The sequence below is a fragment of the Macaca nemestrina genome, chromosome 2 (genome assembly GCF_043159975.1).
Source record: "Macaca nemestrina isolate mMacNem1 chromosome 2, mMacNem.hap1, whole genome shotgun sequence".
NCBI lineage: Eukaryota > Metazoa > Chordata > Mammalia > Primates > Cercopithecidae > Macaca > Macaca nemestrina.
This window is the reverse complement of record NC_092126.1, coordinates 166,069,904-166,082,346: the sequence shown is the minus strand read 5'-3', so window position 1 is coordinate 166,082,346 and position 12,443 is coordinate 166,069,904. Positions and strand designations below refer to the sequence as shown.

Here is a 12,443-nt window from a genome sequence, read left to right as displayed (position 1 = left end):
GTTCAAGCGACTCTTCTGCCTCAGCCTCCCAGGTAGCTGGGACTACGGGCCTGTGTCCCCACACAATTTTTGTATTTTTAAGAGAAATAGGGTTTCACCATGTTTGCCAGGCTGGTCTCGAACTTCTGACCACAGATAATCCACCTGCCTCGGCCTCCCAAAGTGTTGGGATTTCAGGCACGAGCCAACACGCCCAGCCAACAATATATTTCTATACAGTTTTGAAATGAATGAACATTATAGAAGGGTTATACCTAAATCATAAGTGAACATTTTCCAACTTACACTATGTTGCAAAATTCAGTTTGTAAATCAGGTTTTCAAAACCTGCATATTTTCCCATTAAAATTATGCTATAAATAACTAATGTCTTCTCCTTCTATATTGCTTTATTTTCACCTATGATTAATCACATAACATTTATGCCCTATATTCTAGTTATAATTTATGTTCTCCTTCTTTCACTACTGGCTCAAGGTAGACTGTATGCTTCTTGAAAGCAGATGATGTGTCTTATATTTATCATTTTAATATACAACTAGTCCAGTCCCTTAATCATAGTAAACACTCACTCCTTTATTCATCCTTTCATTTTTTCTGGAATTTGTAGCACGTGCACTATGTGCTAGGGACTGGGACAGAGGTTGAGGGTACAAGGCAAGTAAAAGACTATTGTAATATAAGTAAATGGACTATTCCCTGAGGAGCTTACAATCCAACAAGGAAGACAACAAATATTGACAAAACCATGTAATATAAAACTGCTGTATGTGCTCTAAAGAAAAACTATGAGGAATATTAAAAGCATAAATAAAGGAGACTTACCCAAGTCTGAAGAGTTAAGGTATAGTTAAAATAACAATACTTCAATATATGAGAGAAGATAAATTTCATCCATAGACGTGCCTATTACAAATCACTTTTAAAACTATAATTGGCCGAAATGAGATTTTAAACAACCTATTAATCTAATCGTTTATAACAGCATTTCAGGAAAACATATCCTGAGATCTTTCTTCCAAGGCTCAAAATATATAATGGGCCCATTCCAATCCTCCATTCTTGGCAGCCAAAACAGGCATCTGCCTATTCCTGCTGAGGCTTCTGTACAAACGAGGTCGATTTCCTCCTGTCACTGAAGATTATACTGCAGTTGTGGGGCCCATGGAGGGGAATGACAGCTTCCAAGCTAAGTGTGAGATCTAAGAGTACTCTAGAACTTTTGTGGGACATCTTTAGGATCTTTGGAACCTGGCAAGAGAAAGGGAGGCATATCACCATAACATTGTGAAAATGGGTGATTGCTTTCTTATCACTTTCCATCCATCTCAGTGTTGTGATAACTACTTCCACGGTCTTCACGCAGGACTGCCCAAAGGAAATTGCTAAGTCTCTCTGTTGTGACTATTGTCACTTTATGAGTCTGCATGAGATGGATCTAAGGCCCCGTGTTAGTGCCTTTGCCCATACACAACTGTGTGATTAGATGATTCTTGCACACTCAGGCATGTTGAACGTTTGATAGTCACTGATTTAGACATATTCTAAATAGCACAGCAGACATACCCAGCGAAATAATTGGCTTTGATCGCTGACTTTTGTGTCAAGTGAACAAGACTATACTTAATTAGGAAATAAAAATCAAAATTGATAAAAATTGAATAAACCCTAGATATGTTTCTAATTTGAATAAGTCAAAATTAAAACTATTATTCATCTGTAATCTTCATCCAGTGTTGCTGATTTTACTCAAAATGCATTTTTTCTCTTATAAAATAGCTGATGACATGTTTTCTTCTGCTGCTTGCATGTTTCTTTATCTCCTCTCTCCATTCTATTTTTCAGTCTTTTGAGAAATGACTGCAATTTTGATACTGATTTTGAAATCAGGCACGCCAAAACTTTTCTTATCCAAGCAGCCCTGTATCTAAAATCTTTGTTCTTCTTAATAGAGTATGTCCATGTAACACACACACACAGACACACACACACACAGACTTCCAACATGAGTGCCAATAAATGGCAATGTCTAGCATAATTCTCTATTCAATGGACCTTTGAATAAATGAAATCATAGAAGTGAACAAAGTGTCAGTTTAGAATTTCTGGACCCAGAGAAAAATACAGTATAGTCTGTATCTGAAAGAAGCTGGAAACCAGGGCCTTTGGGGAGTGAAGATGGCCCCTCCTAGTGGCCCCTCAGTGCCTTGCACATAGTTTTGTTTGTACTTGCTTTAAGGTGATGTTATTTTTGGTGTACTTGTCTCTTTTTCTCTTCACTGACCAATGAGCTCTCTGAGGACAAGAAAGGTTTCCAATATTTTTGTATCTCCTGAGGTGGGTTCATAATAGGTGCTTAACACTTACTTGTGAAGAAAAGAAGAAAAAGATAGGAAAGGAAAAGAGGGGAGAAAGCAGAAGAGGAAAGGGAGGGAATAAAGGAAGAGAAAGAGAAGGAAGCAACCTGAATACTAAGCAAAGGTTTTGAGACCTGTGTTAACAATTAGGCAACTTGGGCAACATTAGGGTATCATAGATGAATCTATTCTGAAATGTCTGGATTTATCTTGAAATTCCTTCTAGCACTCTATTCTATGTCTGTGAGTGACAGAATACATATATGTATTTTGCATGGTATGTATGAATAGTATTGTTATGTAAGTAAAAAGTAATAAATCCACAAAAATAGTTGGCTACTTTAACAAAAAGTTTCTGATATTATTCTTGCAATTAATCAACATTACAGATTTTTCTTTTAAAAGCTTGTAACTATATACATCCTAAAGACATTTACTTGTCAGAATTCAGATAATTTAAAATGGAACTGTTACAGTTCCAAGCAAAAGGACAAAAAGGGAAAGAAACAGATGTGTATTGTAGAATTTTACTATAAAAGGCACTGAGCAAAGTACCTTACCTAAGTTATCTAATTTAATACTCCTGACAACCTTTTTAAATTATCACTTTTTTTCTAAATGAGGAAACTGAGGCTCTGCAAAATGAAGCAACTTGCCCAGTCTATAAATCTAGTAAGTGACAGACCCATTAGTCTGATCTGCTTCTGTCCGACACTAAAGAAAATGCTTTTTCACAATGCCAAACTACATCTGATAATAAGAGAGAAGCTTCCAATTTTATTTATATTGCAAACTACATCAATACATCTTTTATATACTCATATCCACTGCTAGTCAGAGTTTTCCTTCTCAGTATCCTAGAGGCAAAAGAGAAAACTCACCTCTAGAGCTGGCTGTAGTCACCTGAAGCATCTGCTGTAGGGATAGTAATCTACTAATATTCATGTGTTTCTTCACCATTAATAGGTGATGCTTCTTCTCTTACCTAAGATGTTTATGTTTATGTATTTGTTTTAATATAGAAATAACAATTCCTCTCCTCAAAATCAGGGAGTAGAATTGATACCCCAGGAACGTGAAGTATGTTTTTCAATGGCTTGGAGGAGGCCCTTTACACTCTTGCACATCATTGCAAATATTCATGCCCCCAGTGAATAGCAACAGCCCAGGTCTTTCTTGAGACGTAGGGAATTACTGTATTTTCTCAAAGTCAAGCTAAGGAATGCTACAAGTAGGGTTCTACTTTGTTACCAAAAATCGTTTTATTCAAGTGCACAAAAGCGGTGTCAACTGGTTTCTTGAGCCTTAATAAATAAGGACACTTAAACTTTTCCTTCCTTTTCCTGTCTTTGTCTTTCTCTCTAGGGAGATTTTATTTTTAAGAAAAATCTAAAATATATAACGAAAGATGGAACTCAACATTGTGGAAGTCCTAATAATTTTTTTTTTTTTTTTTTTTTTTTTGAGATGGAGTCTCACGCTGTTGCCCAGGCTGGAGTGCAGTGGCGCGATCTCGGCTCACTGCAAGCTCCGCCTCCCGGGTTCCCGCCATTCTCCTGCCTCAGCCTCCTGAGTAGCTGGGACTACAGGCGCCCGCCACTGCGCCCGGCTAATTTTTTGTATTTTTAGTAGAGACGGGGTTTCACTGTGGTCTCGATCTCCTGACCTTGTGATCCGCCCGCCTCGGCCTCCCAAAGTGCTGGGATTACAGGCTTGAGCCACCGCGCCCGGCCGTCCTAATAATTTTTTGAAATATTAGAAATTAGGTTATCCCTCTTGTCTCTTGTTCCTAGTCATCTAAAAATAAGTCTTAGAAAATGATACCATTGTATTTTCACCATGTACATAATAGGTTCTTTCTTTCATTAATTCAGAGGATCATAGAGTCTTGGAGCTCAAAGAAATTTTACAGATCATTTACTTCAAACTGTCTTTCCGCATATGTGGGAGACTCAGTAAATGAAAAGTGTTAACCCAGTACCACAGAACGAATTGGGAGTGGATCCAGCCTTAGAATTCAAACCTCAGGCTTCCCAGCCCAGTCATGTTTCCATAGAAGATACTTCCAACATTAATCATAACTTGGCTTTGAAGAGAATATCTGGCCCTGCATTTGAATTATACTCAGGCAGACAAAAATTCTGAATTATAACCAAGACTTTCAACTGCCAGCTGGGTAAGATTCAGCAAGACACCCAATTGCCATTTAGATGGTGAGAGATGTAAGAGGCCAAGAAGGCTCAAAAATGCTTACTTTCATCATTATCAATGGGTTGGCATAGTTCACAAGTGGCCAATTCTATTCTCCAGCAGAATTAAACTTTGCAGGTTCACTGGGTAATACAATTGTTTTCTAATTTGGTTTGATAAACAAAATACAAAGTAAATGATATCATATCTATTTCAAAAGAGTATCCCATGAAATTCAATGTAGCTAATCTAACCCAAGTTGCTGTCTGCCCTCAGTGAGCAGTTTGTAGTTTTCATGATTGGGTGAAAACACACTAGGAGGAGAGGAGAGTAGGCTCTGCAATCCAAGTCTTCATTTTGCCTATTACTCGCTATTTAACCTTGGGCAGGCTACTTAATATGTTTTTGCCTCATCGTTGTAAAGACTAAATGAGTTAATATATGGAAGCTTTGAAGCAATTCCTGGCACATATTAAGATCCCAATAACTGTAAAGGATGCATTTTAGAGTGAAGTATTAGAGTGAGGGAAGGAAAGAATGGTAGCACTTATAACTAGGCTGCATACAAGTTAGAACTGTTTCAAAGGGCCTGGGGATTTCCTGCTCTTTGTCTATGATTCCTCCTAAGCTTAGCTCAGTTCCTCACGCTCCAGAAAGAATTACATTTACATAAAACACTCAAATGGCCAAAAGCCTTCTTCCAAGACACTAGGAATTCATAGACATTTCCTACCTGAACTGCAGTTCTGCTCATTTAGCAAAGTATAATTGCAGGAGATTATCAGAGACTTCTCAACCTACAATACCCACTTCAGCAAAACCCTGAGGTTATACAGTAGTTTTTAAGTAAAGAGTTCAGAATCTCTCCTAAGATGATTTTTGCTAGTCTCCTTTTAATTGAATTAGTGAGTTAATAGAATCAAATCAGTATTTCCCACAATGATTGCAACGCCAGGAATTTATAATGATTTGTTCTTTATTCTGGATCTTTTGGGTTAGCGAATCAGAACTGATAACATCAAACCAAATTTCCTTTCTTCTCTTCTGAAAATGAAAGGAGAAGGAAAACACATAACCATAGAATTTTCACACCAACATTTAGCTATGTATTCACATACATTAATGGGAAATTTTGAGGGTATTAATTTATCATCATCATCTTTCTCGGTTTCCCATGGCCTTCGGGAGATTATCTGAGAAGTACATCCTTGCTAAGCTGTTAGGCAGATATATTAAGAATGGTTTCATAGTCTGACTTATTTAAATAAGGAGCTCTAATGAAGAATAAATATCTAATAATTACTTAATTTTTGTTTCTATTTTCACTGTACATTTTTAAAACTAAGTTTAATGTTATAAAGGTAATACATGCACGTTGTTGAAAATCAAAGAGCACAGAAAAGTGGATGTTACATTCAATGAATTTTAAAAAGTTAAACTGGTTTCTAATTCTACTTATACTACCCACAATATAAAATATACTGTTTTCAGCTGAAGCCATGGTCAGGTCCAAAAATAATATTGCATATAGCATTGCTTCCCCTTTACCTGAGATCTACAAATTTTTATTTTATCTATCTATTATCTATCTATCTATCTTGGAATTCTTGAACATAGTATTTCTGTACTCACTACATTCCACTAACTTGAAACATGCTGTCTCTTGTCTCTTTATAGCAAAAGCTTATTTGCTATTGTGAGCAGCTACAGGGGTAAATGATGTTCCTACATTTTCAAGGGGCCATGTTAGTGTTTAGATAATGATTTAATTAAATCCCAAGATGAGTCAGGGCAAGTGTCTAGTTAAGGATGGGCGTTCTTGATGGATACTAAAGGAGCAGGCTGACAATGTAGCACGGTCACCTACAAGCAGAGAGAATGACCAGGACAGCCTATGCTAAAGATGCAAAACCCTCAAGGAGCTCTCTCTCTCTCTCTCTCTCTCTCTAGCAGGTCTTGGTGTGGGATGCGGAGTAGTGGGGGTGGACTATATAGTTTATTTATTGAGTTATCTTAGTGGACGATAGGCAGTAGATTCTGAAAATTACAATTTTCAAATGTAAGGAGAAGTAAGTGCATATTATGAATCCAAGTAGTCAAATAGATTGCATGTTGAAGAAAGTCAACAGAAGTCCAAACAGGTAACAAGTAGTTTAGTATGAAAGGAAGTGAACACTATTGTAACCTCAGACCAAGGGAAGGGCCTACCTTGTATGAATGTTAGGCTTCCTGCTATGTATGAGTGTGTATTGGCAGAGGGAACAAAGCTGAAGAAGAATAGCATAGGGAAGAGGAAGGGAGGTAAATTTACACTGTGTGTTTTCAGATTAGAAGCAATGGAGCCTTGGATTTGCTAGAAGACACTGTGGTCATACCTTAGGCAGAATCTAAGCCTTTTAGAATAGGAGTATTACAGAAAGTGCTAGAAAGGAAATTGGTATCATCTGTTTGCAAGAAGGCACTTGCTTTTTAACAAGAAAGTTAAAATCACGGTTCTATTGATGATGAGGTACTAGGTGATATGTTCAACTGGGGACAATATTGAACCATAAATCAAAAGAGAATGAATATCTCTTGATCTGCCAACGACTTTTCACAAAGTACTATTTTTGGGAAAATAATTATATAGAAAACATGCACCTCCTTTCTAGTTTACAAGAATATTGAAACATCTGCTTGTTTAAACAGTGCTTTGAACTCCTGGTAAATAGATACTCTGTTAATACAATATGTAATTATTTATTTCCATGGGCCAGTACATCAGACAATGACTTTTAGATGCATTTAAGCTGAATTTAATTATATTTTCTGAAACTTGGAAATAGTCTGTTTCTATTTGGCTAGATGCCAGGGCAGTGTATCTAGCTGATACACGCTGATTTATTCCAACCAGTTCTCTCAGGTTAATATCAGTTGGTTTATAAATACCAGCTAATAGGCTTTTGCAGGTTTCTCAGAAATTAATTACAGTAGATTTAAATTAATTGCAAAGTTGATAAAAGAATTCCCAAGGAATCCTCAAGTTTTGAAATTTGCAGTGTTGCTGCTGGTAAACATCAGATAGCTCTGGCTCTAGAACGGTCCTCTGTTGTGGCTATTATCCTGACTACCTAAACCATAACTGAGAAGAACATTCCTACACTTTCAGGCTATCTTTATCAAATTTCATAAGTAAAACACATCTATTAAATCAACAAATATTTAGGGAGTATCTATAATGTTGGAGGCACTGTGCTAAATACTGTAGATAGAAACACAACGGAAATGTTTTCTGTGTAACTTAGTTTATTCAAGTATTGTACAATCATGTCCACTTAGCTTATCTTCTAACAAAATCATAGCTCTGGAAAATTTATAAAAAGGGGGCAGGCGGTGTAACAGGTTAGGCTCTTATCTAAGATGGCAGACATATAGCTCTCTGGTTAACAATTCCTCAGTAGGTTTCTTATGTGGATGGGCTTGTTATAACCAGCAGTGTATGTAAAGAATATAATATCAGCCAAGTCACATAGTCAATCAAAAGCATTGAAACAGTAAACAAAGAGACCATCCTCTGCTTGCAACAGCTTCTACAAGTTTTTAGAAAAATGATAATTATAACAGCAACAAATATTAAAAAACAAAAAGAACCAGTATAGGGTTTTCTATTATCAATTTAGGAAAGTAGGACAGGTGGGTTATATAGATTATAAAATCTATAGATTTTATAAGTGTGAGTCCAATTTGGTTTGATTTTTCCATCGTAAGCCAAGTAAGTAATGCAATGGAGATTATGATACTTTAGATGACACCACCCTCTGACAGTCAAATAAGATACAAATTATAGTAAATTAAACAATGCGAGAAGGATGGGATGATTTTCCTAGTACACATAGCTTAGGGTAGACTACTATTTAATAACTTGAAACAACTGAGGACTTAAAGGTCGAATATATAAGATGTTAGTGTATACAGACAGGAAAATATTGAAAATGCTTAAAGACTAAACATATCATATAAGAAGCAGCATGTAAAAAATCAGAATTTTTGTAAAACCCCACTATTCGGGGATGCCTCCAAAAATAATCTAAATTAGTAAAAGTTCTAAAATATGTAATATCTTTAAAGACATTGTTGTTTTAAGGCTCTCAAATAAATGAAGTGACTAACTGCTGACGAAGTTTATCCATGCTTGTTGGACTAGTTTTAAGGAATAGATGAGACTGATTGTAATTAGCAGCACTCATCTGTATAAAATGAGTATCTGATAATTTATTTAAATTGGCTACCCTCCTCTTTAAAATGGTCTGTAGAAGTGCTTTCCTTTGGAGTGAATTAAACTTAATTTTGTTTAGAGGCTTTATGTGGATATTGAAATGTGTTCAAAATGAAATGGAGGCATTTTGAGCTGTTGTAAAGAAGAGGTTGAAAATCATTTATTTTTAACCCTATTTATTGACCTACAAAATATCAAGATTTTACAATAATGAAAGTAATTATAAACTAGACCATCAAATCTTATGAGATATGCTGAGCATATTTGAATTATAAATTAAATAAAATTCCAAATATACCAAGAATGAACAATCAGTAAATACAGAAAGATAAGGGTAAGGAGCTTTCCCTTCAGGCTACACAATTCCAGATAAAATGTTGCTAGAATAGAAATGCATAGGCATTCATCTCATTTTACTCAAGGTAAAAAGTAGAATGATTAAAAATATTTAAAAGAAGCAAATAAACATTAAAAATAGCAAAATAATTTTTACCTTTTGAAAATTTTTATTCATTTTGTAACAATGTTACATGCTAATAGAAAAAGTCACATAATACCAAAAATGTACAATTGTAAAACGTGTATTATCTCAAATGCTACCACCTAGAAATGATCACTATTGATGTTGTTTGGTAACAATCCTTTTAGGTGTTCATGCATATATGCATGTGTTAATATAAATACATAAGGATATATAACTAGAGAAATACCTTATATTCTGCTATGTAACTTCATTTTTTCCACTCAACAATATGTTCTGGGCATGTTTTCAAATAAATTAATTCTACATCATTATTTGAGTGGAACTATAAAATTCAATTATAATAAGAACCATTATTCAATTAAATAATATCTTGATGAATATTTAAGTTGTTTTCTTTATTATAATTTCCACTATAAAGCATTCTGCTGTGAATATTTTTATAGCTATAATATTAGCTAGAGTAACTTTCCAGAGCTCAGATTGCTGGGTCAAATCTATGCACAATTAACATTAAAATATATTGTATATTAGTTCACAAGAGTGGTCCAGTCTCCAAATCTTTTTCCAATTTGTTAAGTGGATAATGGTATAATTTTCTTTTCTTGTCCCCTTCCCTTTTGATTCTCCTCCCTTCTTCCCTTGTCTTCCCTTTTTTTCCCCTTCATTTCTTCCCCTACCCCATGCATCCACATGCTATCTAACTATTTATTCATCCATTTATGTATCATCTATGTTTACCAGCCACTTGCATTTCCTCTTTGTCTATTGCCTATTTCAAACCCCTTGCCATTTTTTCTATTATGATTACCAATTTTTTAATGTTTATTGATTTTGAAGAGTTTTTATATATTAAAATATGAATGCTTTAATAATGACACTACTGAAAGTAATTCTATTAATTTTCATTTTCTTTCAAATTTAGCATATGCTGCTTTTTGTCTTTAAAAAGTTCTATGAGTTTATGTAATTATATTGATAAATCTTTTCCTGTACTGTTTCCAATTTTATGGCATTATTGAAATGAGCTTTGTTATTCAAGTTTTTAAAATATTTACTTATGCTTTCTTCTAAATTTTATTGTGATTCTATTTAATTTGTATATTTTAGTCTTTCACCCATCTTTACTTTAGCCTAATATAAGGTACTGAGTTTAATAAAAGTGAGGTAGGGATCTAGCTTTTCTCGTTTCCTAAGAGTTATCCAACTGACTCACAGAATTTATAGAATAATTCACTTTTTCCACTAATTTGATATGTCCTTTTATCATGCATGACATTCTTATACTCTTGAATCTTGGGTTAGATCTCTCTTCTACTGATTCATTATATCAACTAAACCAAATTATTTTAACTATTGAGGTTTTATAATAAGTTTAATAATTGATAGGAAACATGGTTTAAAACTTTCATTTTTGAAATCTTCCTTAGGGTATATATGTATTTAATGTAAGCATAAGACAAATAATATATGCAACATTGTTAGATTATCTGTGAAGCGTATATATTTCAGTTAAAAACTTTCAGTTACGAAGTTGACCCAATGAATTAATATTCCATTTTTTTCATCTGTGATGTCTTGACATAAACAGGTTATCTTACTTTTCTTCTTGACCAGAACAGAACATTGGCTGTATAAAGACACAGGCAGTCAAAATTTGGTATATGTGCATTTTCTTGCTATTCTTTTCTTTAATCCATCCATTAGAGGACTCATATCTTTTTAAAGTCACTACAATTAAGTCATTCTTATTTACTGTACCATTCTCAAGTTTGAAAGTAACACTCTGACACGAGTTGTCTCACAACAGACTCTTGCCCTTCCAATGATCTGTGCTTTGCATTTGATTCTTTTTGTCTTCCTCTCCCGAGCTCCCTGAATGAAATAGCAAGAGGGGTCTTCTGTAGAAGCATCATTCTCTGAAGTGACAAGGAAGTGGCATCTTTCACAGCTGGCAGTGCATGCCTGCATAATACCTGGATGCCAGAAGTGCTCTTGAAGAACAAACAGGCAACCTGTTTCCTCCTCAAGCAGCAGCAAAAGCTGTCAAAACCACAGGTGCATCAGGATCCTCCCCTCCATCAAGCTGTTTACATTCTTCTTTCAGTCTAGCATTTGGCAGCTGAGGTTGATTCTGGCCTTGGCAGCAGAAACAATATATCTCTTAGGATTTAGGTCATACAGATGGTGTTAGAATTTAGCAGTTTAGTGCCTGCTTCCCACAGTGCTATGGAGTCAAAGACCCTGGGCCAGGTAGTACAGCATTTTTTATTTAGAAAAGGGATGGATAGGGACATACAAGTGAGTTATGCAATTATCTCTCCTGTTAGAGGTCTTTGAAATCTTGCTTTGAACTATACAGTCTTCCTATAACTAAAGCTTGGTGGCTATGGAGATTAAAAACTAAAATGAGATGCATTTACTCTCTCAAATATTTAGAATTATTAAGCTTACATATTCTCTTCACAGATGACTTGCAGAAACACTGTATAAAACTCAGCCTGGCCAGGAGCGGTGGCTCACGCCTGTAATCCCAGCCCTTTGGGAGGTCAAGGCGGGTGGATCACGAGGTCAAGAGATGGAAACCATCCTGGCCAACAAGGTGAAGCCCCATTTCTACTAAAAATACAAAAAAAAATTAGCCAGGAGTGGTGGCAGGCACCTGTAGTCCTAGCTACTTGGGAGGCTAAGGCAGGAGAATCACTTGAACCCGGGAAGCAGAGGTTGCAGTGAGCCGAGATTGCGCCGCAGCACTCCAGCCTGGCAACAGAGCAAGACTCCATCTCCAAAAACAAAACAAATCAAATCAAAACAAAACAAAACAAAAAAGCAAAAACAAAACAACAACAACAACAACAAAAAACACCTCAGCCTTTTTTCATTTATACTTGCACAAATTCCTGACCTCAACTTTCCAATGAATGGCAAATGGCCTCACAAAACCATTAAGGTATCTACTCGGAATAAAGCATGTATTTTTCCACAGATGTAATATTATCTATATATTCCAAATGTTGTGCCACAACTTACAATGTAAGAGATTGTTTAATTTAAAAAATTGAACATGATTTTGATTCAAGGTGTCAGAATGAAACAGAAATCTATAAAGTTAAAGCTCCATGTCTTAGGACTCTATCAAGTTTTATTGAAATTAACTTTT

At 35.3% G+C, this 12,443-nt stretch overlaps 1 long non-coding RNA gene across 1 annotated transcript in view; it reads right to left on the bottom strand.

The window, feature by feature from the left end:
- Window positions 1–12,443, bottom strand: part of LOC139362055 (uncharacterized) — a 350,698-nt gene that overhangs the window by 34,762 nt on the left and 303,493 nt on the right. Inside the window, exon 2 of the long non-coding RNA XR_011620342.1 lies at window positions 1–12,443. This exon is cut by the window's left edge and continues 34,762 nt beyond it; it is cut by the window's right edge and continues 40,962 nt beyond it. This is a non-coding gene — a long non-coding RNA (uncharacterized lncRNA).